This window comes from Gossypium hirsutum, chromosome A02 (genome assembly GCF_007990345.1).
Source record: "Gossypium hirsutum isolate 1008001.06 chromosome A02, Gossypium_hirsutum_v2.1, whole genome shotgun sequence".
In the NCBI taxonomy this organism is placed as follows: domain Eukaryota; kingdom Viridiplantae; phylum Streptophyta; class Magnoliopsida; order Malvales; family Malvaceae; genus Gossypium; species Gossypium hirsutum.
This window is the reverse complement of record NC_053425.1, coordinates 30457672-30482326: the sequence shown is the minus strand read 5'-3', so window position 1 is coordinate 30482326 and position 24655 is coordinate 30457672. Positions and strand designations below refer to the sequence as shown.

At 37.2% G+C, this 24655-nt stretch overlaps 1 non-coding gene across 1 annotated transcript; it reads left to right on the top strand.

Moving 5' to 3' along the window:
• Nucleotides 1-18866: 18866 nt before the first annotated feature.
• On the top strand, nucleotides 18867-18972 carry LOC121217305 (small nucleolar RNA R71). The gene has a single exon (XR_005913386.1). It is a non-coding gene; the product is annotated as a small nucleolar RNA R71 (small nucleolar RNA).
• The last annotated feature ends 5683 nt before the right edge of the window (nucleotides 18973-24655 follow it).

Genomic DNA, 24655 nt, shown 5'->3' with positions numbered 1-24655 from the left:
GATTTAAGAACTTAAATGTGATGGGATTTGAAATTTGAAGTTCTTATTTAGTAAATAGACTATTATATGTCATTATGGACAAAAATGGACATGGGAGGGATAATATATAAAAGTTTTAATGGAAGGGTATTTTGGTCTATTGGTATTTAAAAGGGAAAAATAGTCAAAAATTGAGTCCGTCTTATCCATCCTTGGCCGAATTTCATAAGGAGCCATAGCTAGGGTTTCATTCATCTTTCAAGCTCAAAGTAAGTGCATCCTAGCCCCGTTTTTAATGTTCTTTATATTTTTTTAAATCCTCACAGCTCGATTAAACTATTTCTACCCTAAATTTGAGCTAGGGTTCATGCTAAAAAATATACCCACAAACTGAAATACTTGTGCTTTGATGTCTAATGGAAGAATATGGAGGTTTGAGGTGTGATAAACAACTTTTACTAGATGGTTTTTGGTGAAATTGATGAAAATGACCTAATTGTAAAAGTTGTAAAAACTATGTGTAAATGTGTGAATAAATGAAAATGTTGGGATGGTATAAGAGAATAAATGATTTGGCTAGGCTTAGGTAATGAAAAAATGGGATGCTTTTCATTTTACGAGCCTAAGGACAATTTCGTAATTTTGTGAAATTTTAGGGGCAAAATTATAATTTTTCCATATCGTAATTTTTGGATTGAATTGAATAGTGCATGTATTAAATGAGCTTAATGTGCTATTATAGATCAAGAGGGACGTCGGATAGACCTTGACCGAGGAAAAGGCAAGGTTGTGGACTAAATCGCAAATTGTCATTTTTTGCACTGAGGTAAGTTGTGTGTAAGTAATTCAATAACTCCCTGTAAGAGTATGCCCAAAGATCAATCACGAGATGGTTGTAATAACATACTTGGTTTATCATGTTTATTAATACAAGGCGTTGCCATTATTATTTTAGTTTCTTTTCTGTGTGCATAAATAAACTGTTTTATAATAATGTCCTGAGAATAACATGATTATTCTTAAAAGATCCTTAGTCAAGTATTATTGTTGGCTAGGACAATAATAATACATTAAGACTAACATGTAGTTGATTGATGATAAAGAGTTGTCATTGATATGGAGTGTCAGAATCAATGCATGAATATGTGTGTTAGAGAACAACATATTGGACTGACCGCTATGAGTATGTTTCCTGGATTATTATGTAATTGTCACAACATTACTCATAGTGATTAATATGTATATGATCCTCATACTTGAGATCATCTTTATCCCAACATCGTGAGTTGTATATTTTGATACAGTCAAACAAACATCGTAACTGGTTGTTCTATAAAAACTGATGCTGGATATACCACAATCTATGTTGAGGGATATAGTTGATAAATATAGGATAAGTCCCTCATACATAATGGGAGTAATATCTCAGGCCACTTGATTGAGTGAGGCTAGAAATGCATGGCCATGCTCAAATAAGTTGATATGAGATGTCATACTTATTTGTGTATCATAGTCTACTCAAGGTATCAAGAAACATGGGATGGACTATGCAAATGTGACTATTCCATGACTTGTGTCCATTCCAAAGATATAGGACTTAAGGATTAATGCATGAAAGGTTAATCACAAAAGGTTATGTCGAATCATGACTTCTTGTAACTTAGGTAGCATTGATGCATTGCTAGATGCCACTCATTGTTTGTAACATTAGATTCATTTTAATATTGCTGCTAACGTTACAAGAACCTATAGGGTCACACCCTATGGTTGAAATGAATGAGCTAAACATAGTTGGTATATTGCTTGGTTGTCACTTGAATTAAATTAATTATAGAATTAATTTAATTGGGCATTCAAATTGTTGAACATACTATATGTACAAGGATGTTGTACACATAATCAGAACATAATTTTATTGATATATGAATTTAGTTCGTATATAAGTTTAAATAAATATAGTTTACTGAAATCTTTATTATAATTAATGTAATTATAATTTTTAGGTTAAACATTATTATATTTATTTGAATGATAATTATTATGTTCGGATTAATTTTAATGAATTAAAATTTGTTATAAATATATACCAATTAAGAGGGAGTTATATATAGAAAGGGTAAAAACCCTAAAAAGGATATATAAAAACTAGCCCGAAATATGCAGGGTGGTCTAGCAGCCGTTTAGCAAAATACTCTCTGAAAATAGTTTTCTGGGATTTCTACCGTTCATTGTCAATCGGGTGGACTACGTAGAGGCCGACATCGGAAAAGGTTGCGGCTTGGTTCGATAGTGGTTCAGCATTCCTGTTGCCTGGGCGTCGCTGTCTACTCAGATTGAAGTTTCGATAATTTTGAAACCCTTTTTATCACCCCGATTCGTTCCTTACACATGGATCCTTGGTTTGGATCGCCGAAATATTTTAATTATTTTATTTTTTCCGCTGCTCCTTGGAGGCACCGACGTTCCAACAGTGGTATCAGAGCCACTTGTGTGATACGGACTCGGGTTAATACTTGGGTGATGCAATTGTATGAGATGCATGTTTTAATTTTATTATGTTTTTCTGTTTAAATCGTTTAAGCAGAATCTGATGATTGTTCATTTCGATAAGTGATTAAATATTAAGCATGATGTTATGGCCTATTCGGTTTTATGTTTTTACTGTTAACTTTAAGAAATCTGTGATGAAGTAGGAGTGGCATTTACAATTTCCAATAACAGATTACTGGCCAGTGGAACAAGGGTTGTTCCGGTATGAAACCTCAAGGATTAAAATCCTAAAAACACGATTATGTTGATAAAAGTTATCAAATCGTGAGGTTTCATTTGACTGGGGTTCGCGGTTCGTAATAAATAAAACTTAATGGGCCATACAAAGGTTGAAAGGATATTTTAATATTTCACTAGACAAAAAAGTTGAATGATATATGCTATTTTTGAAATGCACGGTGTTTGAAATGCATAGTTATAGCCCGATGACCCATTTGATAAAAGGTTGTAATTTTATAAATACGGCCTGCGTGTCGTGCCTTACTACTATTCTTTTGTATTTCTCTTCTCATCTTACTCCCTCGTATGTAAAACGAGTTTCTGAATTTTGTAATTTGTAAAGTTGCTGTGGACTAGACGAGAAGGAAGATGGGCCAACTAGTGTGGATCGACAGCTTGTGAAACGGCTAACACCTTTAGGTTCCCTTTTGGTTCTCCCATTGGCTTGGGTTGAACCACCATAGTTTATGGGCTATAACTATTGCATTTATTTATTGCTTTACTTACTCATGTATGAGATGTTATGGATGTCTAAAGCATGCAAATTTGGTAATAATAAACCCCATTAATTGATGAGATCAATTAAAAGATTAAATGGACTAAAGTAGACCATAATTGGTGAGATATAACACTCTAATAAAATCCCTCTATTAAAATATTAAGTCAATATGGCCTTCCAATTTATGCCCTCGTTAAGGCCTCAATCAATACTATGTAGGTTTTTCCAAAGCGAAGTACTAGTATTTATCTTGGTTAAACGCGAAGAATAAACAAGTGATATTCACTGGTTAAAAATTGGTTAATGACTTAACTAGGTTACTCTAATAGGATTAGAAACCTAGAGGCAAGTAATTTGGATAAATCATAAGATGATTAGAACAAGAGTTGTTCACCAATTTGTAGGAGTTACATATGATGTAATTAGAAAGTGTTGCTTATCTAAATAACCATAATCTTGAGAGTAAAGCCAAAGCTGACTTAAGAGGAGGTGAAATATGGATCCTTAACCCACTAGAAATACTTTCAAAAAAGTCTTTCTGAAATTAATATATGAGGGTTATTAATTTTGAAATAAAATAGTGGGAACATCATTTAATAAAGTCCTTTTAATGATTGATATAAACTTGGTAAATTTATTCACACGCATATTTTATTGTTGTAGATATATTATGGCTGCAAACACTAACACACTCTCATTACGATCGGTCCTTGAGAAGGACAAATTGAATGGTTTGAATTTTCTTGACTGGTTCCGTAACTTGAGGATTGTCCTCAAACAAGAACAAAATTATATGTCATTGAAAAACCACTTCCTGATGAACCACCGGCTAATGCCTCGAGGGCTGATAAATATGCTTACAAGAAGTATCTCGATGAAATGGTAGACGTTGGATGTCTTACGCTTGCCACTATGAATCCTGAGCTTCAAAACCAACATGAGGATATGGTTGCTTATGATATGATCGAGCACCTGAAAGAACTATATCAAGGGCAAGCAAGGCAAGAGAGGTTCAATATCTCTAAGGCCCTATTCTAATGTAAGCTGGCTGAAGGAAGCCCAGTAGACCTCATGTTCTTAAGATGATTGGTTATATTGAAAGCCTATCTAAGCTTGGGTTTCCATTGAGCCAAGAGTTGGCCACTGATGTTATTCTGTAATCGTTGCCGGATAGTTACAGCTAGTTTGCCCTCAATTTCAATATGAATGAAATTGACAAGACTCTGCCACAGCTGCTCAGTATGTTACGAACTGCTGAAGGCAACATGAAAAAGGTTGGACCCAAGCCCATACTGATGGTCCGTAACAACAAGGGCAAGGGAAAGGCTAAAGTTCCGACAAATCCCAAAGGCAAAGGTAAGCCCAATCTTTGAAAGGGAAAGGCTACACTGAAACCTAAAGGTGCGGTGTCTAAGGAAGGAAACTGTTTTCATTGTGGTGTGATTGGACATTGGAAGCGGAATTGCCCTATCTATCTTGAGGAAATCAAGAAGGCCAAAGCAAGCGGAACGTCTGCTTCAGGTATTTATCTTATTGATATTAATTTATCAACTACTACTTCTTGGGTATTAGATACTGGTTGTGGTTCTCATATTTGTACTTCTGTAGAGGGACTACAAAGGAGTAGGACTTTGGCTAGAGGAGACGTGGACCTGCGAGTTGGAAATAGAGCAAGAGTTGCTGCATTAGCTGTGGGAACATATACTTTATCTTTTCCTAGTGGACTTGGTTTAATTTTAGAGGATTGTTATTTTGTGCCCAGTTTGACTAAAAACATTATTTCAATTTCTTGTTTAGACAAAATTGGTTTTGAGATAATAATTAAGAATAATTGTTGTTCCTTTTATCTCAATAATGTTTTCTATGGTTCAGCACAATTGATTAATGGCCTCTATATTTTAGATCAAATGAATCCTATTTACAAGATAAATACTAAAAGATCTAAAATAAATTACTCAAATCAAACTTATCTTTGGCATTGTCGTTTGGGCCACATAAGTGAGAAACGCATATCCAAACTCTATAAAGATGGTCTCTTGGATTCATTTGTTTTTGAACAATTTGAAGTATGTGAATCTTGCTTATTAGGAAAAATGACTAAATCTCTTTTTACTGGTAAAAGTGAACGAGCTAGTGATTTATTGGGCTTAATACATTCAGATGTATGTGGACAAATAAATACACAAGCCAGAGGTGGATTTCACTACTTCATTACTTTCACTGATGATTTCAGTAGATATGGGTATGTTTATCTCATGCGCCATAAATCTAAGGCCCTTGAAAAGTTCAAGGAATTCAAAAATGAAGTATAAAATCAACTAGGCAAAACTATTAAGACACTTCGATCTGATCGAGGTAGAGAGTATTTGAGCCTAGAGTTTGATGATCTTTTGAAGGAATGTGGGATTGTCTCACAACTTACTCCTTCTGGTACTCCTCAATGGAATGGAGTTTCTGAGAGAAGAAATCGAACTCTATTAGACATGGTTTGATCCATGATGAGTCACGCTGATCTACCGACTTCCTTTTGGGGACATGCACTTGAAACAGCTATTTTCACACTAAATCGTGTTCCATCTAAATCGGTTCAAAAGATGCCATATGAGATGTGGACTGGGAAACATCCCAGTATTTCTTTTATGAAAATTTGGGGTTGCGAAGCTTATGTTAAACGTCAGACGTCTACTAAGCTTGAACCCAAATCTGAAAGGTGTATCTTTGTGGGGTATCTGAAAGAAACCATAGGATATTATTTCTTTAATCCCACTGAGAACAAAGTGTTTGTTACTCGGGCTGGTGTCTTCCTAGAGAGAGAATTTGTTTCTAGAAAAGGAAGTGGGAGAAAGATTGAACTTGAAGAAATTCGAGAATCACAAGATACCATTGAACCAGAGATAGAACAACAGTAAATTCCACAAGAAATTGAGGAATAAGTAACTGTTGTAGAAACACAACCACCGCGTAGATCTTTAAGAGAATGCCATGCACCTAAGAGATATGGATTTCTTATTACAATGCATGGTGACATTCTTCTTAGCCTAAGACTTATTAAGAAGCGGTGGCAAGCCCAAACTCTGAGAAATGGCTTGAGGCCATGAGATCTGAGATGGATTCCATGTATGAAAACCAAGTTTGGACTTTGGTTGACCCACCCGAAGGGGTTAAACCTATAGGGTGCAAGTGGGTTTTCAAAAAGAAAACTGACATGGATGGTAATGTACAAACATACAAGGGACGATTAGTCGCTAAAGGTTTTCGTCAAATTCATGGTGTTGACTATGATGAAACCTTTTCTCCTGTAGCTATGTTTAAATCCATCAGGATCTTTCTTGCTAGAGCTACATTTCATGATTATGAAATCTAGCAGATGGATGTCAAAACAGCTTTCCTTAATGGGAAACTTGAAGAGGATGTGTATATGACACAACCTGAAGCTTTTGTCGATCCAAAGGATGCTGGAAAGATATGTAAGTTACAAAGATCCATTTATGGATTAAAGCAAGCTTCTCGAAGTTGGAATATTCGTTTTAACGATGCAATCAAAGAGTTTGGTTTTATCAAAAATGAAGATGAGCCATGTGTTTACAAGAAAGTTAGTGGGAACACAATCACATTCTTGGTACTGTATGTGGATGACATACTTATCATGGGCAATGACATACCTACCTTACAGTCTATTAAGACTTGGTTAGGAAGTTGTTTTTCTATGAAGGACTTGGGCGAAGCCACTTACATCTTAGGAGTCAAGATCTATAGAGATAGATCAAGACGACTACTAGGTCTAAGTTAAGGTACATATATAGATAAAGTATTGAAAAGGTTCAATATGGAAGAATCTAAGAGAGGATTCCTACCTATGAGACATGGTATTTCACTCTCGAAGGAAATGTGTCCTACAACTCTACAATAGAGAGAACGCATGAGTAAAATTCTATATGCTTCTACTATTAGATCTATCATGTATGCCATGATATGTACCCGTCCAGATGTCTCATATGCCTTAAGTATGACGAGTAGGTACCAAGTAGATCCCGGTGAAGGTCACTGGACCACAGTCAAGAATATCCTTAAGTACTTAAGAAGAACTAAGGATACGTTCCTAATATATGGAGGTGAGGAAAAGTTAAATGTAAAAGGTTACACTGATGCCAGCTTCCAAATCGACAAAGATGATTCTCGATCGCAATCAGGTTTTGTGTTTTGCCTTAATGGTGGTGCTGTGAGCTGGAAGAGTTCAAAGCAAAGTAAAGTAGCCGATTCTACAACAGAGGATGAGTATATTGCAGCTAGTGAGGCAGCAAAAGAAGCGGTTTGGATCAAGAAGTTCATTACTGAACTAGGGGTTGTGCCTAGCATATCGATGCTATAGAACTCCGATGTGATAACAATGGAGCCATTGCACAAGCAAAAGGACCCAGATCTCACCAACGATCCAAACATATACTTAGGTGCTACTATCTTATTCAAGAGATTATCGATCGAGGGGATGTAGAGATATGCAGAGTACCTACAGATGATAACATTGCTAATCCCCTGACCAAGCCTCTGACACAGCAGAAGCATGATCGTCACACTAAGTCACTTGGTATTAGATATATAAGTGATTGGTCTTAGTGCTAGTGGGAGATTGTAAGAGTATGCCCAAAGATCAATCACGAGATGGTTGTAATAACATACTTGGTTTATCATGTTTATTAATACAAGGCGTTGCCATTATTATTTCAGTTTCTTTTCTGTGTGCATAAATAAACTGTTTTATAATAATATCCTGAGAATAATATGATTATTCTTAAAATATCCTTAGTCAAGTATTATTGTTGGCTAGGACAATAATAATGCATTAAGACTAACATGTAGTTGATTGATGATAAAGAGTTGTCATTGATATAGAGTGTCAGAATCAATGCATGAATATGTGTGTTAGAGAACAACATATTGGACTGACCCGCTAAGAGTATGTTTCTTGGATTATTATGTAATTGTCACAACATTACTCATAGTGATTAATATGTATATGATCCTCATACTTGAGATCATCTTTATCCCAACATCGTGAGTTTTATATTTTGATACAGTCAAACAAACATCGTAACTGGTTGTTCTATAAAGATTGATATTGGATATACCACAATCTATGTTGAGGGATATAGTTGATCAATATAGGATAAGTCCCTCCTACATAATGGGAGTAATATCTCAGGCCACTTGATTGAGTGAGGCTAGAAATGCATGGCCATGCTCAAATAAATTGATATGAGATGCCATACTTATTTGTGTATCATAGTCTACTCAAGGTATCAAGAAAAATGGGATGGACTATGCAAGTGTGACTATTCCATGACTTGTGTCCATTCCAAAGATATAGGACTTAAGGATTAATGCATGAAAGGTTAATCACAAAAGGTTATGTCGAATCATGACTTCTTGTAACTTAGGTAGCATTGATGCATTGCTAGATGCGACTCATTGTTTGTAACATTAGATTCGTTCTAATATTACTGCTAACGTTACAAGAACCTATAGGGTCACACCTTATGGTTGAAATGAACGAGGTAAGACATAGTTGGTATATTGCTTGGTTGTCACATGAATTAAATTAATTATAGAATTAATTTAATTGGGCAATCAAATTGTTGAACATGCTATATGTACAAGGATGTTGTACACATAATCAGAACATAATTTTATTGATATATGAATTTAGTTCGTATATAAGTTTAAATAAATATAGTTTACTGAAATCTTTATTATAATTAATGTAATTATAATTTTTCGGTTAAACATTATTATATTTATTTGAATGATAATTATTATGTTCAGATTAATTTTAATGAATTAAAATTTGTTATAAATATATACCAATTAAGAGGGAGTTATATATAGAAAGGGTAAAAACCCTAAAAAGGATATATAAAAACTAGCCCAAAAATATGCAGGGTGGTCTAGCAGCCGTTTAGCAAAATACTCTCTGAAAATAGTTTTCTGGGATTTCTACCGTTCATTGTCAATCGGGTGGACTACATAGAGGCTGACATCGGAAAAGGTTGTGGCTTGGTTCGATAGTGGTTCAGCATTCCTGTTGCCTAGGCATCGCTGTCTACTCAGATTGAAGTTTCGGTAATTTCGAAACCCTTTTTATCACCCCGATTCGTTCCTTACACATGGATCCTTGGTTTGGATCGTCGGAATGTTTTAAGTATTTTATTTTTTCCGCTGTTCCTTGGAGGCACCGGCGTTCCAACACTCCCATGTTACATATTTAATATTTTACATTATATGATACATGTATCTGTACTTTAATGAAATTTACTTGTGATGATCTAATGGAAGTTTAGTGATAGCCTCGTATCTCAAAAGCCCCGGGTGACCCAAAGGAATATTAGGACTTGGATGTCTTGACACCGTGCTAAATGAGATTTCGTGTAAGACCATGTCTGGGACATGGCATCAGTATATGAGATATGTACCTGTATAAGACCATGTTTGGGACATGGAATCGGTGATGATATATGTCCCAGTGTAAGACCATGTCTGGGACATGGCATTGGCGTTGATATATGTGCTAGTGTAAGACCATGTCTAGAACATGGCATCGGGAATGACATATGGATTCATGTAAGACCATGTCGGGGACATGGCATTCGTACTTTATTTGGTGTATGATAATCCCAAGTGTCCTTTAGTATTTCGGGTGGTTCTACAGGCCGTTCAAGATTTTGGATTAAGAAGTGGAGTGATATGAGTAAGGATGTATGGTACATGTATGTACGTAAATCCCATGAGTATTGATCCCGATTCATGATGGGAAGTTTAGCATGAGTAGAAAGGAGTAAGATAAGCATGATGTTTAAGGACATTTAATGTCAATTTTTATTATGTTCATGTGTGCAATATGATATTGTGGTGATAATTGATAACATGTTTAACCTGTAATTATCTTGACTTATGTTGTTTACTATTTACATGCAACTTACTAAGCTTTGTTCTTACCCTTCTCTCTTTTCCCTTTTCTTTTAGCATCGCCAACTAGCTCGGGGATCATAGAAGCCGTAGCTTGAGACACACTATCAAAAAATCCTTTGGGGTATATTTGGTTTAATGTTTTTAAGTATAGTATGTATAGGGGACTAAGCATTTTGTTACTTGTGTCATATTTGTTAGCCAAAGTGATGGCTCCTTTTGGTATATTATTCCCTTTTGTATATGGCCACGAAACATGGCTCATTTTGATTATTGGTTAAAATTTCTAAAAGTTGATACATGCATGGGATGTGTTATTATTCTTGTGGTGTGTGCTAAATTGGTTGCTAACAGTGAATGATAAAAGGTGGAACTCATGCTTGATTAATAAATGATACCAATTAGCATAGTCATAATATGAACAAAGGTAAAGAAATGAAATGACTAAACATGTCAAGTGGGGAGTTTTAACCATGTATACCTTGATATGTGAATGTCATGCATGACGTAAAGTTTTGGAGGTCTAAGTAACCTAGCCATTGCCAATCTATCACCGTTGACATATGAATGTGTTTGTGTTGTTATGGGTGACAAGAGGACTTGGTAAATAGCCTCAAAATTCATCCACATGGGTAGATGCACGGGCATGTGTCTGGACCGTGTGTGACACACGGTCAGCCCCATGGGCATGTTGTTCGGCCGTATGTCCCCTACACCCTAACTTTTCAAGTCAGTATGCATGGTAGTGAACACACGGGAAGAGACACAACCGTGTGTCTCAGCCTTATGGAGGACACGGCCTTAGGACTTAGGCGTGTGTCCAGGTCGTGTGAAGTCTGCACCTTAAATGTTAAAATTAAATTTGCCACACGGCCTAGCACACGAGTGTGTGACTTGGCTGTGTGACCCTTAATTGATACTGATGTCATAAACAAAGAGTTACACAGCTTGGGGACACGAGCGTGTCAGGGGAACACGGGCGTGTCATGTGTCCACACAGGTGTGTAACCTTGTTTTGTGAAAATTTTTATAAAGTTTACGGTTTAGTCCCGAACCATCCCCGATGTATGTCTTCGGTCTCGTAGACCCATGTAAGGAACGATATGCATGTTTTTCAATAAATTTTAAATTTGAACAAAATTTCATAGCCTGATTTTACATAGTAGTGTATGGTCAAGTCCGGTAATGCCTCATATCCTGTCCAGGCGTTTGACACGGGTAAGGGGTGTAACACTCCACACCTATGCTGGGACAGAATATGAGGTGTTACCTAACTCGGTCACATACATTTACATGTTTCTTAGTCATCAAAATTTAATCAAACTTAAAAATTTTCCACTCTAAATCAAAAACTCCATAATAAAGGCCTACTAGGCTCTAAACATTCATTTAAAACCATTCGGGAATGATTTGGGTCTTACCATGAACCTTGAAAAATGTTACTAGCCATAGAGCACATGCCCGCGTGGGAGGGGCAACACGCCCGTGCGACCAATTTGAAATGGTCGTGTTGTTGGCCCGTGTGACTTACACGGCCTAAGCAATACAGGGACACGCCTATGCCCTCTACCCATGTGGAATTAATTCTAAATTCACACCTACAGGGCTTTTCACATGGCGTAGCACACATCCGTGTCCCTGGCCCGTGTTCTTCACATGGCCATGAAACGCCCTTGTCCTAGCCCATGTGCAAAAACCTGGACATTCTATTTCTGAAGTTAGCAATTCTTAAGGGTCACACGGCCAAGACACACGCCCTTGTGCTAGGCTGTGCTTTTCACACGACTGAGACACACGGCCGTGTCTCTGCCCGTGCGTTTGCTACCATGCATACTGACTTGCAAATTTTACATGCAGGGGACACACGGCCGTGTCACAAGCCCATGTGGTGGACCGTGTGTCACACAAGGCCTAGACACACGCCTATGTGCCTACATGTGTGTACAAAATGAGGCTATTTACCAAGCCTCTTTGCCACCCTTGCATACATAACCTGCAAAAAATCAATCCATACCCAAACAAGGGCACATCACATAGCCAAACTAACCACGATGGACAACATTTTATTTGTGCATTTTACTTATCCATGAAAATAATATCTTCTATATAAATATCAAAATGAGCATTGACCATTATCCATGGGCTTATACAAAATAAATATATTTGTTCCAAGCCAACACATTTGGCTATTTCTCAATGACGCAAAACATTAAATTCTAGCCCTACACATGCTATACACAAAAACAAGAAATCTAACTATACCGAGTGCTTCGAATGATAGTGTGATCGTGGCCTCCGACGTCTGTTGATCCCTAAACTATTTAGACGACACTATAAGAAAATAGAAAAGAGAGGGAGTAAGCATAAAGTTTAGTAAGAAGTATGCAAACACATAGCAACAACTATACCATTCATCAACATGCTCTTGATATAAATAGGCATAAACAGAACTTACTCATCATATAATATATATTGAACTCATATCTCACACAGATTGAATAGGTACCTGTATCACTCAAAACACAGTTATACTTTTCTCTTGATTTTAAACCATAACTCTTGATCGCGATTTTTGTGTGACGGGTTTTAAATATTTATAAAGAATCGTTCTTGAAACTAACTATTATCACGATGTAGGCAAGTGTACCTATTGAACAGTAGTACAGTTTTAGCAAGATCGGATTGTCAAACCCAAAGGAACTAAAAGTACTAGTAATGTCTATCTTTTTATTATTTAGCCTAAGAATAAGGGGGTTTGTTTTAACTAACCAATTAACTAAACTAAGAATTCATAAAAAAATATAATTGGGGGATTACTTTTGGAAAACGATTGAATTAAGACAATACCTAAGGAATAATCCACCTAGACTTCACTTGTTATTCTGACTCCGAATTGGACAATTTATTCATTTAACTTGTTCCGTAGAGATCCCTAAGTTATGTTATTATCCCTATTCAAGACTAATAACGTCTAATCCCTAGATTGAATAATTGAGACTTTTCTCTAATTTACACCCTAGGGTTGCATTAACTCGATCTATGGATCCCCTTATTAGGTTTCACCCTAATCCGGCAAAACCTTGTCACCCTATGTCTAGACGCGCAATCAACTCCACTTAATTATGACAATTGTACACTTAGACAGGGTCTATTCATCCTCTGAATAAAAGCTTAACTTGAATCATTATCCTGGAATATCAAAATAAGAATTCAGAACACATAATTAAGAACAAGCCAAATATTTATCATATAATTCAGAAAATAAAAACAAGATTCATCTTAGGTTTCATTCCCCTTAGGTATTTAGGGGATTTAGTTCATAACTAAAAAAGAAAACATCTTAGAAGAATAATGAATACAAAACATAAAGAAAACCCAAAACTCCTGGAGAGAAATTGAGGGGAGATCTTCAGTCTTGACGGTGAATCCGTCTTCTGAGATGGATCAATCGGCTTCCCTTGAGCAATTCCCTACCTCCTTCTCTCTGTGTGTGTCTTTCTTCCTCCTCTAGGGTGTATTTATAGGCTTTGGAATGCCTAAGAACCCTCGAAATTAGCCTTTTCCGAATTGGACTCAACTTGGGCTCAGCAGGGACACGCCCGTGTGCGATTACTTCAGGCTGTGCTCGAACCTGTTAGAATGGTACGGGCGTGTGTTCTACCTTAGAATGGCACGGCCGTGTGTTCTACCCGTGTGAGTCGTGCTTCGATCCTACCAATTTGACACGACCGTGTGGTCTGCCCGTGTGAGGAAGTCCAAGTCGTGTTGATTTCGTACTTTGGCCCATTTTCTCTATTTTTGGCCCATTTCTCGTTCCTTTTACTCTCATATGCTCTCCTAAGTATAAAACATGAAATTAAGGTATTAGCAGCGTCAAATTCACCAATTCTAAGGAAAAATCATCCATAAAATGTGTTAAGCATGGGGTAAAAATATGTATAAATTACAGTTTATCAAATACCCCCACACTTAAGTATTTGTTTGTCCTCAAGAAAAATTCTCAACTCATAATCAAAATAAATTCTTCTTAACTTATATTATCTCTATCGAAAATATCTCAAACTAATTCATGAGTAGTTGTACATTGAGAATTCAACTAAAAGAACATTAGAGCTTCAAACATTCTAAGTTGAGTATTTAATCATGCAAAACTTAGGCATCTCCCCTTATTTGAGTGGTTACCTCGATTCGAAATCTCACGGAGTTTAACATCCTCACTAAAGATTCACTCAAATCACTCAAAGTGTTTAAGGACAATGAAAGTAGCACTCATCAGTCAATATGAAAAGTTATTACTATAGGCTTGCATGAAAATCACATCTCCACCACTATAAATTGAGATGATACATCAATCAAAAGGTCTTTAGAGGGTTGTAACGTGGCTTCGGTTAGGGGATGTGGTCATAAGCTGAAAGAAACGGTTAGAATCAAGATTGAATTGGAAAATCACTTAACTAGAAAAAGATTTAATCATCACTTGCATACAACAGAGCATCATCACTTGCATACAACAGAGCTTCTTCTCAGAATATGGAATTTAAATATTTAAGCTCAAAAACAAAAGATTACTACTAATGTGTATACACAGTTTTTTTTAAGAACAAGTCAAATAACATAGACTAACTATTAAGAACAAGACATAGCTGAGCAACTATTTCGATTCAAATCTCGACAAAAATAGGGACCAAATTTAATTTAGGGGATTTCAACAATAATGGGTTAAGGGTTAATATTAAGGGTAATACAAGAAATGGCTTGTTAGGCTCAAAGGGGTTCACTAGGGGTTAATCGTAGAGGTAGGCTTTTCATGGCATGAGTGGGTTAATCCTAAGTACCTTAATCATTTTGACATATCAAATCAAACAGTGTGGTCTTGACATGCATAATCAAGCAAGTTCTAGAATAACAGTTCAATACTGACGCACACAAAGCAATAATAAAAGTGAGCATGAAAGAATTAATAGATGCTCAAAAGGTTCAAAAATCTCACCAGAATTATGGCTTTTTGATGTTTAAAACTTGTGAATTCCAACTCAAACTAATACCTAAACTTTGGGGAAACAACCTAAAATTGTAAATTTTTAAAAATCAACTTATCATGCTTGATTCTCTAATGTCTTAAAGTTTAAACAATCAATGCATAAATGCCTATGTTTTAATTCAAGATATATCAATCAAAATCATAAATAAATTAAAATTTATCCTAAATATGATATGAGAGCTTTTCAAGAGAACAAGGCAGTCATTCAAGGATTTTTCTGATAATGAAATGAATACACGCCCACACTTAAGATGTACATTGCCCTCAATGTACAAAGATAGATTTATAGAAAGAATGTCAAAATAAAATAGGGAGAGAAGTGAAACTTCCTAAGTGATGAATGAATTTCCTTGAACTGGAGTATCGAAGAATAATTGACGTGAGGGTGGAGGAGGATACTCCGACGGTGGTAGAGGTTCATTAGTTATAAGTCCTGTGCCAAAAGAATATTATATCTGAAATTGGTTATGGTCATGGTCGAGCAGGACATGGCAGTGGTGGAGAACCTTTCCCAGTGGAGTTTCGAGTCCCTGAGTAATAGTGAGCTTTGGAGCTTTTTATAACTGTGATAGCATCAGGAACTCTTTTAGAAAGTATATAAGGAAGAATGATTACTTGGTAGGAAATAGCTGGAATTCAAAATTTTTAAATAAAAATTATAAATCCTAATAAAAATAAGATGAAATAAAAATAAAAAGTAGTCTTAAAATAAAATAAAAGTAAAAACATAAAATAATAAATAAAAGTTTTTAAACATCTTTATCGCTAGATGGTTCGCGAGGTGGGGTGGCGATGAGATGTGGAGGTGCTGATAGATCTGTTGTAGAGTAGCATCAATGTTGTGAAACCATTGAAAACATTGCTGCTCGAATCGAGTGAGGCGCTCAAAAATGTCAGCTTATGAAGTCGCTGCATGAACTGGACGAGAGGGTGGTAGTAGCTGAGACGGTGGGTCCTCGTGCTGTGAAGCGGCGCACGGGCGTGGCAGGGAGGGCTTGTGGACTTACAGCGGCTAGGGTTAGGGTTTTTTGGGTAAAGAAAATAATGAATAGTGCAGCATATTTATGGATTTTGGGGCACACGGCCAGGTAACATGCCCATGTTCCCTAATTTCAGCCCCGTGTGATTCACGAATTTTGAATTTGGGCGCGTCTGACAATTGTCCCACACCCATGTTCCTTGGGCGTGTTCGTGCTCACGGCCGTATCTGGCGTTGTTCGCTTCTCCCACGCCCGTGTATGTAGTCCCACGCCCATGGTAATTTAATAGGTTCGACCATGTTTGCTTGACACGGGCGTGTCGCACGCTCGTGTTAATTTGACAGGTTTGGCCACGGTTTCAATGCACGGGCGTGTCGCACGCCCGTGTTGTTTTGGCAGGTTCACCCACGGTCATGTCGCACAGCTGTGGCGATTTATTGTAGATCGTGCTGGGAAAAATCTTTGCCCTGTTTGCACACGGCCTAAGGCACGCCCGTGGGATAGGTCGTGTCTGTGTGGGAAACCTGTATTCAAGAGCTCTGTTAATAAGTTAGGTGTTAAACACTAAAATTTAAAGAAGTTGATACAGTTAGTGCTTGGGTTGCCTCTCGAGAAGCGCTTATTTATAGTCTAAGCTCGACTTACCTCTCCATTGAATGGTCATGGTGGTTCGAATGATTTTATACTCCTCATTCCTGCTATCATTCTCATCAAAATAAGGTTTTAGACGGGTGTTGTTTACCTTAAAATAGTCAAACTTGGGATGACTTACCTCGACTGTACCAAATGGGAAAATGCTAAGTTCCATAAGAGGGATTTCTTCATTCGGTTCGGTAGTGACAATGTGAAGATCTGCAGCATCTAATAATATTTTATCTCCAACCTTAAGTTGATTTGGGAAGGTATTGAGCTCGTTCTGGCGTAGTTTTGGTTTATCGTGTGTTCTCGGTTTATGCATCCGTCATTCATCTAGCTCCTCGATTTGTAGCCTTTGATCTTCATGAATAGGTCCTCTGCTACTGCTTGAGGATGGCTCTTGTACTTCCTTCAGACCCATTTCCTGCAAAGTAGGTTGCACCATATTGTCAGTTTTAGTAGAATGGTTTAGACGATCACCTTCAATTTCTGATGTGTTGCCAGAATTGCGAGCTCGAAGGGTGATTGTTTCGTCTCCCACACGGAGTGTGAGCTCACCTATGCCAACATCAATAATCATTTTAGCAGTTGCTAAAAAGGGCCGTCCTAAAATCAAAGGAGTGTTGCTATCCTCCTCTATGTCTAGAACAATGAAGTCAACGAGAAATATAAATTTATCGATTTTAACTAGCACATCTTCAATACTACCCCTAGGAAATCTTATAGTTTTATCTACTAATTGAATGCTCATCCTAGTCTGTTTGGGTTTCCCAAGGCCTATTTAATTGAACATTTTGTAGGGCATGACGTTAATAATAGCCCCTAAATCAGCTAATGCATTATTAATATCTAAACTACCAATTAAGCAAGGAATCATAAAACTCCCTGGATCTTTTAGTTTGTTGGGTAGTTTATTCTTTAGAATAGCTTAACAAACTGCGTTTAGCTCCACATGCGATGCCTCATCCAAATTCCGCTTATTTGCTAAAAGCTCCTTTAAAAATTTCATTGCGTTTGGCATCTGCGATAGACCTTCAATAAACGGTATGTTAATATGTAATTTTTTTAAGAGTTTAAGGAATTTACTAAATTGTTCATCTGAGCAACCTTTCCTTGTCGCGTTGGGGTATGGCACACGAGGTTTATATTCGACATTCACTGATTTGTTTTTATTATGACCTACCTCACCTTGACCTCTGCTCACCGCAGTTTCTTGCCTCGGTTCTGGCTCAGGCTCAACGAATCCTTCTTCATCTTGAACATTAATCGCGTTGAGTTGTTCCCTTAGGTTGGGTTCAGTATTACTTGGCAAGCTACCTTGTGGTCGTTCGTAGATTAGTTTGGAAAGCTGGCCTATCTAGGTTTTGAGCCCTTGGATCGACGCTTGTTGATTTTTAAGTATTGTCTCGGTGTTCTGGAAATGGGTTTCTGACACCAAGATTAATTTAGACAGCATCTCTTCAAGGTTTGATTTCTTTTCCTGTTGATAGGGTGGTTGTTGAAAACCCGGAAGATGTTGTGGTCTTTGATTTCCTTGACCGCCCCACGAGAAATTGGGATGGTTCATCCAACCTGCATTATAAGTGTTACCATATGGGTTATTTTGGGATCTAGAGTTATTGTTACCCATATATTGGATTTGTTCCTTCTTGATGCTAGGGTTGAAGGGTTGATACTCCGTGCATGCTCCTCCTCCATTCATCTTGTACCTCATTACTGGATGTACCTGAGTAGAACCAAGTAAACCATCAATCTTTTTATTTAGAAGTTCTACCTGGTTTGACAGCATAGTAACTGAATTGATATTATAAACACCTACTATTTTAGTTGGCTTAGTCCTTATGACTTGCCACTGATAGTTATTCAATGACATCTCTTCAATAAATTCGTAAGCCTCTTCAGGTGTTTTTTTGTTGATGGTTCCCCCGGCTGCTACATCAATCATTTGCCTTGTCGAGGGGTTCACACCATTATAGAATGTTTGAACTTGCAACTATAGAGTAATCCATGGTGAGGACACCTTCGCAGTAGGTCCTTGTATCTCTCCCATGCATCATAAAGAGTTTCTAAGTCCATCTGCACAAACAAAGAGATATCATTACGTAATTTGGCTGTTTTAGTCGGCGAAAAATATTTTAATAAAAAAATTTCGGTCATTTGTTCCCAAGTAGTAATTGACCCTCGTGGTAACGAGTTCAACCACTATTTAGCTTTGTTCCTCAATGAAAAAGGGTATAACTGAAGACGAATGGCATCGTCAAAAATGCCATTAATTTTAAATGTATCACAGAATTCCAGGAAATTTGCCAAGTGAGTGTTCGGATCCTCATCCTGCAAACCATCAAACTGAACAAATTGCTGTATCATTTGAATAGTGTTAGGTTTTAGTTCAAAATTATTTGCAGCAATAGCAGGCCTAACGATACTTGACTCAGTTCCTGTTAAAGTAGGTTTAGCATAATCATACATAGTACGAGGAGTAGGATTTTGATTTCCTAGTTCAACAGGTATCGCAGGAGGTAGCTGATTGTCTTGGTTGTCAGCCATCTCCTCGGTTGGGGTTTGAATATCGTCCTCTTGCTCATTCTCTGTATATCTTAAGCTTCGCCTTATTTCTCTTTGGTTTCTGCGAACTGTGCGATCAATTTCTTCGTCAAAAAGTAGTGGTCCTAACGAGTTTCTTCTAGTCATAAACTATAAAAACCTGCCAAGAGAAAGAAAAAGTAAACTAATAAATAATAATAAAAAATAGAATTAACTTGCAAGAAAAATAAATGGCTAAAGTAATAAAAATTGAGCGTTCTTAATATCATAGTTCCCCGACAACGGCGCCAAAAATTTGATCGCGATTTTTATCTAACAGGTTTAAAATATTTATAAAGAATCATTCTTGAAACTAACTATTATCACGATGTAGGCAAGTGTACCTACCGAACAGTAGTACAGTTTTAGCATGACCGGATTGTCGAACCCAAAGGAACTAAAAGTACTAGTAATGACTGTCTTTTTATTATCTAGCCTAAGAATAAGGGGGTTTGTTTTAACTAACTAATTAACTAAGAATTCACAAAAAAATAGAATTGGGGGATTACTTTTGGAAAATGATTGAATTAAGACAATACCTAAGGAATAATCCACCTAGACTTCACTTGTTATTCTAACTCCGAATCGGACGATTTATTCATTTAACTTGTTCCATAGAGATCCCTAAGTTATGTTATTATCCCTATTCAAGACTAATAACGTCTAATCCCTAGATTGAATAATTGAGACTTTTCTCTAATTAACACCCTAAGGTTGCATTAACTCGATCTATGGATCCCCTTATTAGGTTTCACCCTAATCTTGCAAAATCTTGTCACCCTATCTCTAGGTGCGCAATCAACTCCGCTTAATTATGACAATTGTACTCTTAGACAGGGTCTATTCCTCCTCTAAATAAAAGCTTAACTTGAATCAATATCTTGGAATATCAAAACAAGAATTCAGAACACATAATTAAGAACAAGCTAAATATTTATATACAATTCAGAAAATAATAACAAGATTCATCTTAGGTTTCATTCCCCTTACGTATTTAGGGGATTTAGTTCATAACTAAAAAGGAAAACATCTCAGAAGAATAATGAATAAAAAACATAAAAAAACCCAAAACTCCTAAAGGGAAATTGAGGGGAGATCTTCAGTCTTGACGGTGAATCCGGCTTCTGAGATGGATCAATCGGCTTCCCTTAAGCAGTTCCCTGCCTCCTTCTCTCTGTGTGTGTCTTTCTTCCTCGTCTAGGGTGTATTTATAGGCTTTGGAATGCCTAAGAACCCTTAAAATCAGTCTTGGGCTCTGCAGGGACACGCTTGTGTGAGATTACTTTAGGCCGTGCTTGAACCTGTTAGAATGGCACGGGTGTGTGTTCTACCTGTGTGAGTCGTGCTTCGATCCTACCAAATTGACACGGTCGTGTGGTTTGTCCGTGTGAGGAAGTCCAGGCCGTTTTGATTTCAACTTAGGCCCATTTTCTCCGTTTTTGGCCCATTTCTCGTTCCTTTCGCTCTTCTATGCTCTCCTAAGTATAAAACATGAAATTGAGGCATTATGAGCATCAATTTCACCAATTTTAAGGAAAAATCATCCATAAAATGTGTTAAGCATGGGGTAAAAATATGTATAAAATATGTTTTATCAACTCTCACCGTTGAACCATTCGGAACACTACCGGATATTCAATAAGCCTCAATATGGGGTAAGATGCTAATGCCATGTCCTGGACATGGTCTTACACTAGCTTTACTCGTAGCTGATGCATGTCCCAGACATGTCTTACACTAGCTCTCGTCTCAATGCCGATGCCATGTCCCGAACATGGTCTTACACTGGCTCTCGTACTGTGGCCGATGCATGTCCCAGACATGTCTTACACTAGCTTACAATAGTCCATACATCATGGCATGAATATCCGATTTTATTTCCCATGGTTCAAACAGGAATTATGCTACCTTAATTAGCATCATGCCTTCTCATTTCCTCAATCAAGTAATTCATGCTAAATTAACTCATCGCATATAATGACAATGTAGTTGTATTATTTGTATACAACTTACGTTGGTTACAAAATATGGTGTCTAGTCGGTCTAATCAATTTGCTTCACCTTCCCTCAGTCTAAGTTCAGAGTTTGAATTTCTTGATCTGTAATAACAAAAATTCTAAAATTCAATCACTTTATCGATCTAGGCACTCAATAATCTATACTTGGGAAAATGACCATTTTGCCCGTAGGTCCGAAAATCAATTTTTATTGACTTTCCTCATATCAAAAACCTAGTTGAACCCCTTTTTCTCTTATAGCATATCCAAAATTTCCACTATCTCACACATTTATCATCAAATTTTCAACTTATACAAAATAGTCCCTATTAGGATTTTCATGAGAAATCCCTTCACAAAAGTTGTTTATTACACATCTAATACTCATATTCTTCCATAAAATTTTAGAAAACTACACATCTGCTTTCATGGAAAAACTCTAATCTCTTAACCATTTTGCAAAATAGTCCCCTTAATAGAAAGCTTATGCTTCAAGGGGTCCAAAAATGTAAAAATCATCAACAAAAAGTATATAAATCACTTACTTGCAAGAGGAACAAGTTGTTGAAATTTTTGAAGCTCAAAACCCTTAAAAATGGATGAAAATTTGGTGGTAGTGAAGAAGATGAGAATGTGATATCATCTTTTTCTTATTTTATTTCTATTTTAGTCAAATTAGCCACCAAACCCACCAAACTTGGACTTTTTGACCAAATTGTCTCCTATGGTAGGCCATGCACTATTTTAGGGTCTAATTATATTTTAAGTACCCCCAATTTAGGTTATCTAGCTATTTGGCACCTTAGCTATTAAAATAGGACTTTTGCACTTTATGCGATTTAGTCCTTTTTCGAAATTAAGCCCTCAAACGCTAAAATTACTTCACCAAATTTTTCATAAACCCTTATAGCTTAACCCCCAAAATAATTAATATAATAATTTTCCTGACTTTGGATTTGTGGTCTCAAAACCACTGTTCTGACTAAGCCCAAAATTGGGTCGTTACATTTATCTTACCGGTGAATAAGTTCGGGTATTGATCTCTCATAGTCTCCTCGGGTTCCCATGTGGCTTCCTTGACTCCATGTCTATGCCACAAAACTTTCACGAGTGCTATACTCTTATTCCTTAATTGTTTGACTTCTCGAGCCAAAATCTTGACCGGCACTTCGCCATAAGTCATGTCCGGATCAATCACAACTTCTGTTGGTGCAATCACATGCGAAGGGTCTGATATATATCGGCGTAGCATGGACACATGAAACACGTCGTGAATCTTTTCCAATTCTGCTGGCAAAGCCAATCGTTAGGCAACCGGTCCTACTCTCTCGGTAACTTCCTAAGGTCCTATGAAACGAGGACTCAACTTGCCTCTTCTACCAAATCTGAGAACTTTCCTCCATGGGGATACTTTAAAAAACACTCAATCACCAACTTGAAATTCAATCTCTTTCCGTTTCAAGTCCGCGTAGGATTTCTGTCTATTCGATGCGACCTTTATGCAATCACGAATCACTTTAACCTTTTATTCAGTCTCTCTGACTAAGTCAACCCTGTGAATCTGGTTCTCTCTCAGTTCGATCCAATATAAAGGTGTTTGGCACTTACGCCCATACAAAGCCTCATAGGACGCCATCTTCACTCTTGACTGATAACTATTGTTGTAGGTGAATTCAACTAATGGTAAGTACATTTCCCAACTACCTTGAAACTGGAGAACAGAACACCGTAACATGTCCTCTAAAATCTAGATTACTCTTTCTGACTGACCATCAGTTTACGGGTGAAATGCCGTACTAAAATTCAATTTAGCTCCCAATGCCTCTTATAACTTCTTCTAGAACCCCGAGGTCAGGTCTATCTAAAATAATCAAAAAAGGCACTCCATAAAGCCTCACAATCTTTGAAACATACAAGTCAGCCAGTTTCTCAATGGAGTAGTCAGTACGCACTAGTATAAAATGTGCTGACTTTGTTAGCCTATCCACAATAACCTAAACAGCATCCTTTTTCTTCGGGGTTACCGAAAAACTCGTCACGAAATCCATAGTAATCCAATCCGACTTCCACTTAGAGATTGTGATAGGCTGAAGTAGACCCAAAGGTACTTGGTGTTTGTCATTTACTTGCTGACACACAAGACACTTGGAAACGAACTCTGAAATGTCTCTTTTCATTCCTGATCACCAGTACATTTTCTTTAAGTCATTGTAAATTTTTACACTACCCGAGTGGATAGACAAACAACCACTATATGCCTCTCGTAGAATCTTCTGAATAAGCTCATTGTCCTTGAGTACACAAATTCTATCTTTGAATATTATACATCCATCAGTATCAATATGAAATTCGAATTCATTTCCCGTATCGTATTGAGCCGTCTTAGCTTGCAACTCCTTATCACCTTTCTGAGCTTCACGGATGTCTTGTAGAAATGTTGGTGTAGCTCTCAACTCAGCTAGAACTGAACCATCATTAGACACAGTCAACTGAGTATTCATGGATCTTGAGGCGAACAATGACTTTCTACTCAAAGCGTCAGCGACTATATTCGCCTTTCTCTGTTGATAGTCAATCGTCAGCTCATAATCCTTTATTAGCTCTAGCAACCTTCGTTGCCGTAGATTCAACTTCTTTTGAGTCATCAAATTCTTGATACTTTTGTGATTGATAAATACTCGGCATTTTCACTACACAAATGGTGTCTCTAGATTTTCAACGCGAACATGATGGCTGCCAACTCTAGATCATGCATCGGGTAGTTTTTCTCATATGGCTTCAGCTGTCTCGAAGTGTAAGCTATAACCTTACCTTCTTGCATAGGCACACACCCCAAACCATTCAAGGAGGTGTCACTATATATCACAAATTCTTTGTCTGACTCCGGTTGCACTAACACTAGTGCTTCGGTCAACAAAGCCTTTAATTTCTTGAATCCCTATTGGCACTTTTCTGTTCATTCGAACTTAACATCTTTTTGTAGCAACCTTGTCATCAGAGTAGCTATCATGGAGAATCTGTTTATAAACCATCTATAGTATCCGGCCAAACCCAAAAAGCTTCGAACCTCTGTCACATTCCTCGGCGGTTTCCACTCAAAAATAGCCAAGATCTTACTTGGGTCAACTCTAATCCCATCTCCCGACACGATGTGTCCTATGAACCCAACCTCTTTAAGCTAAAATTCACTCTTACTGAACTTGGCGTATAA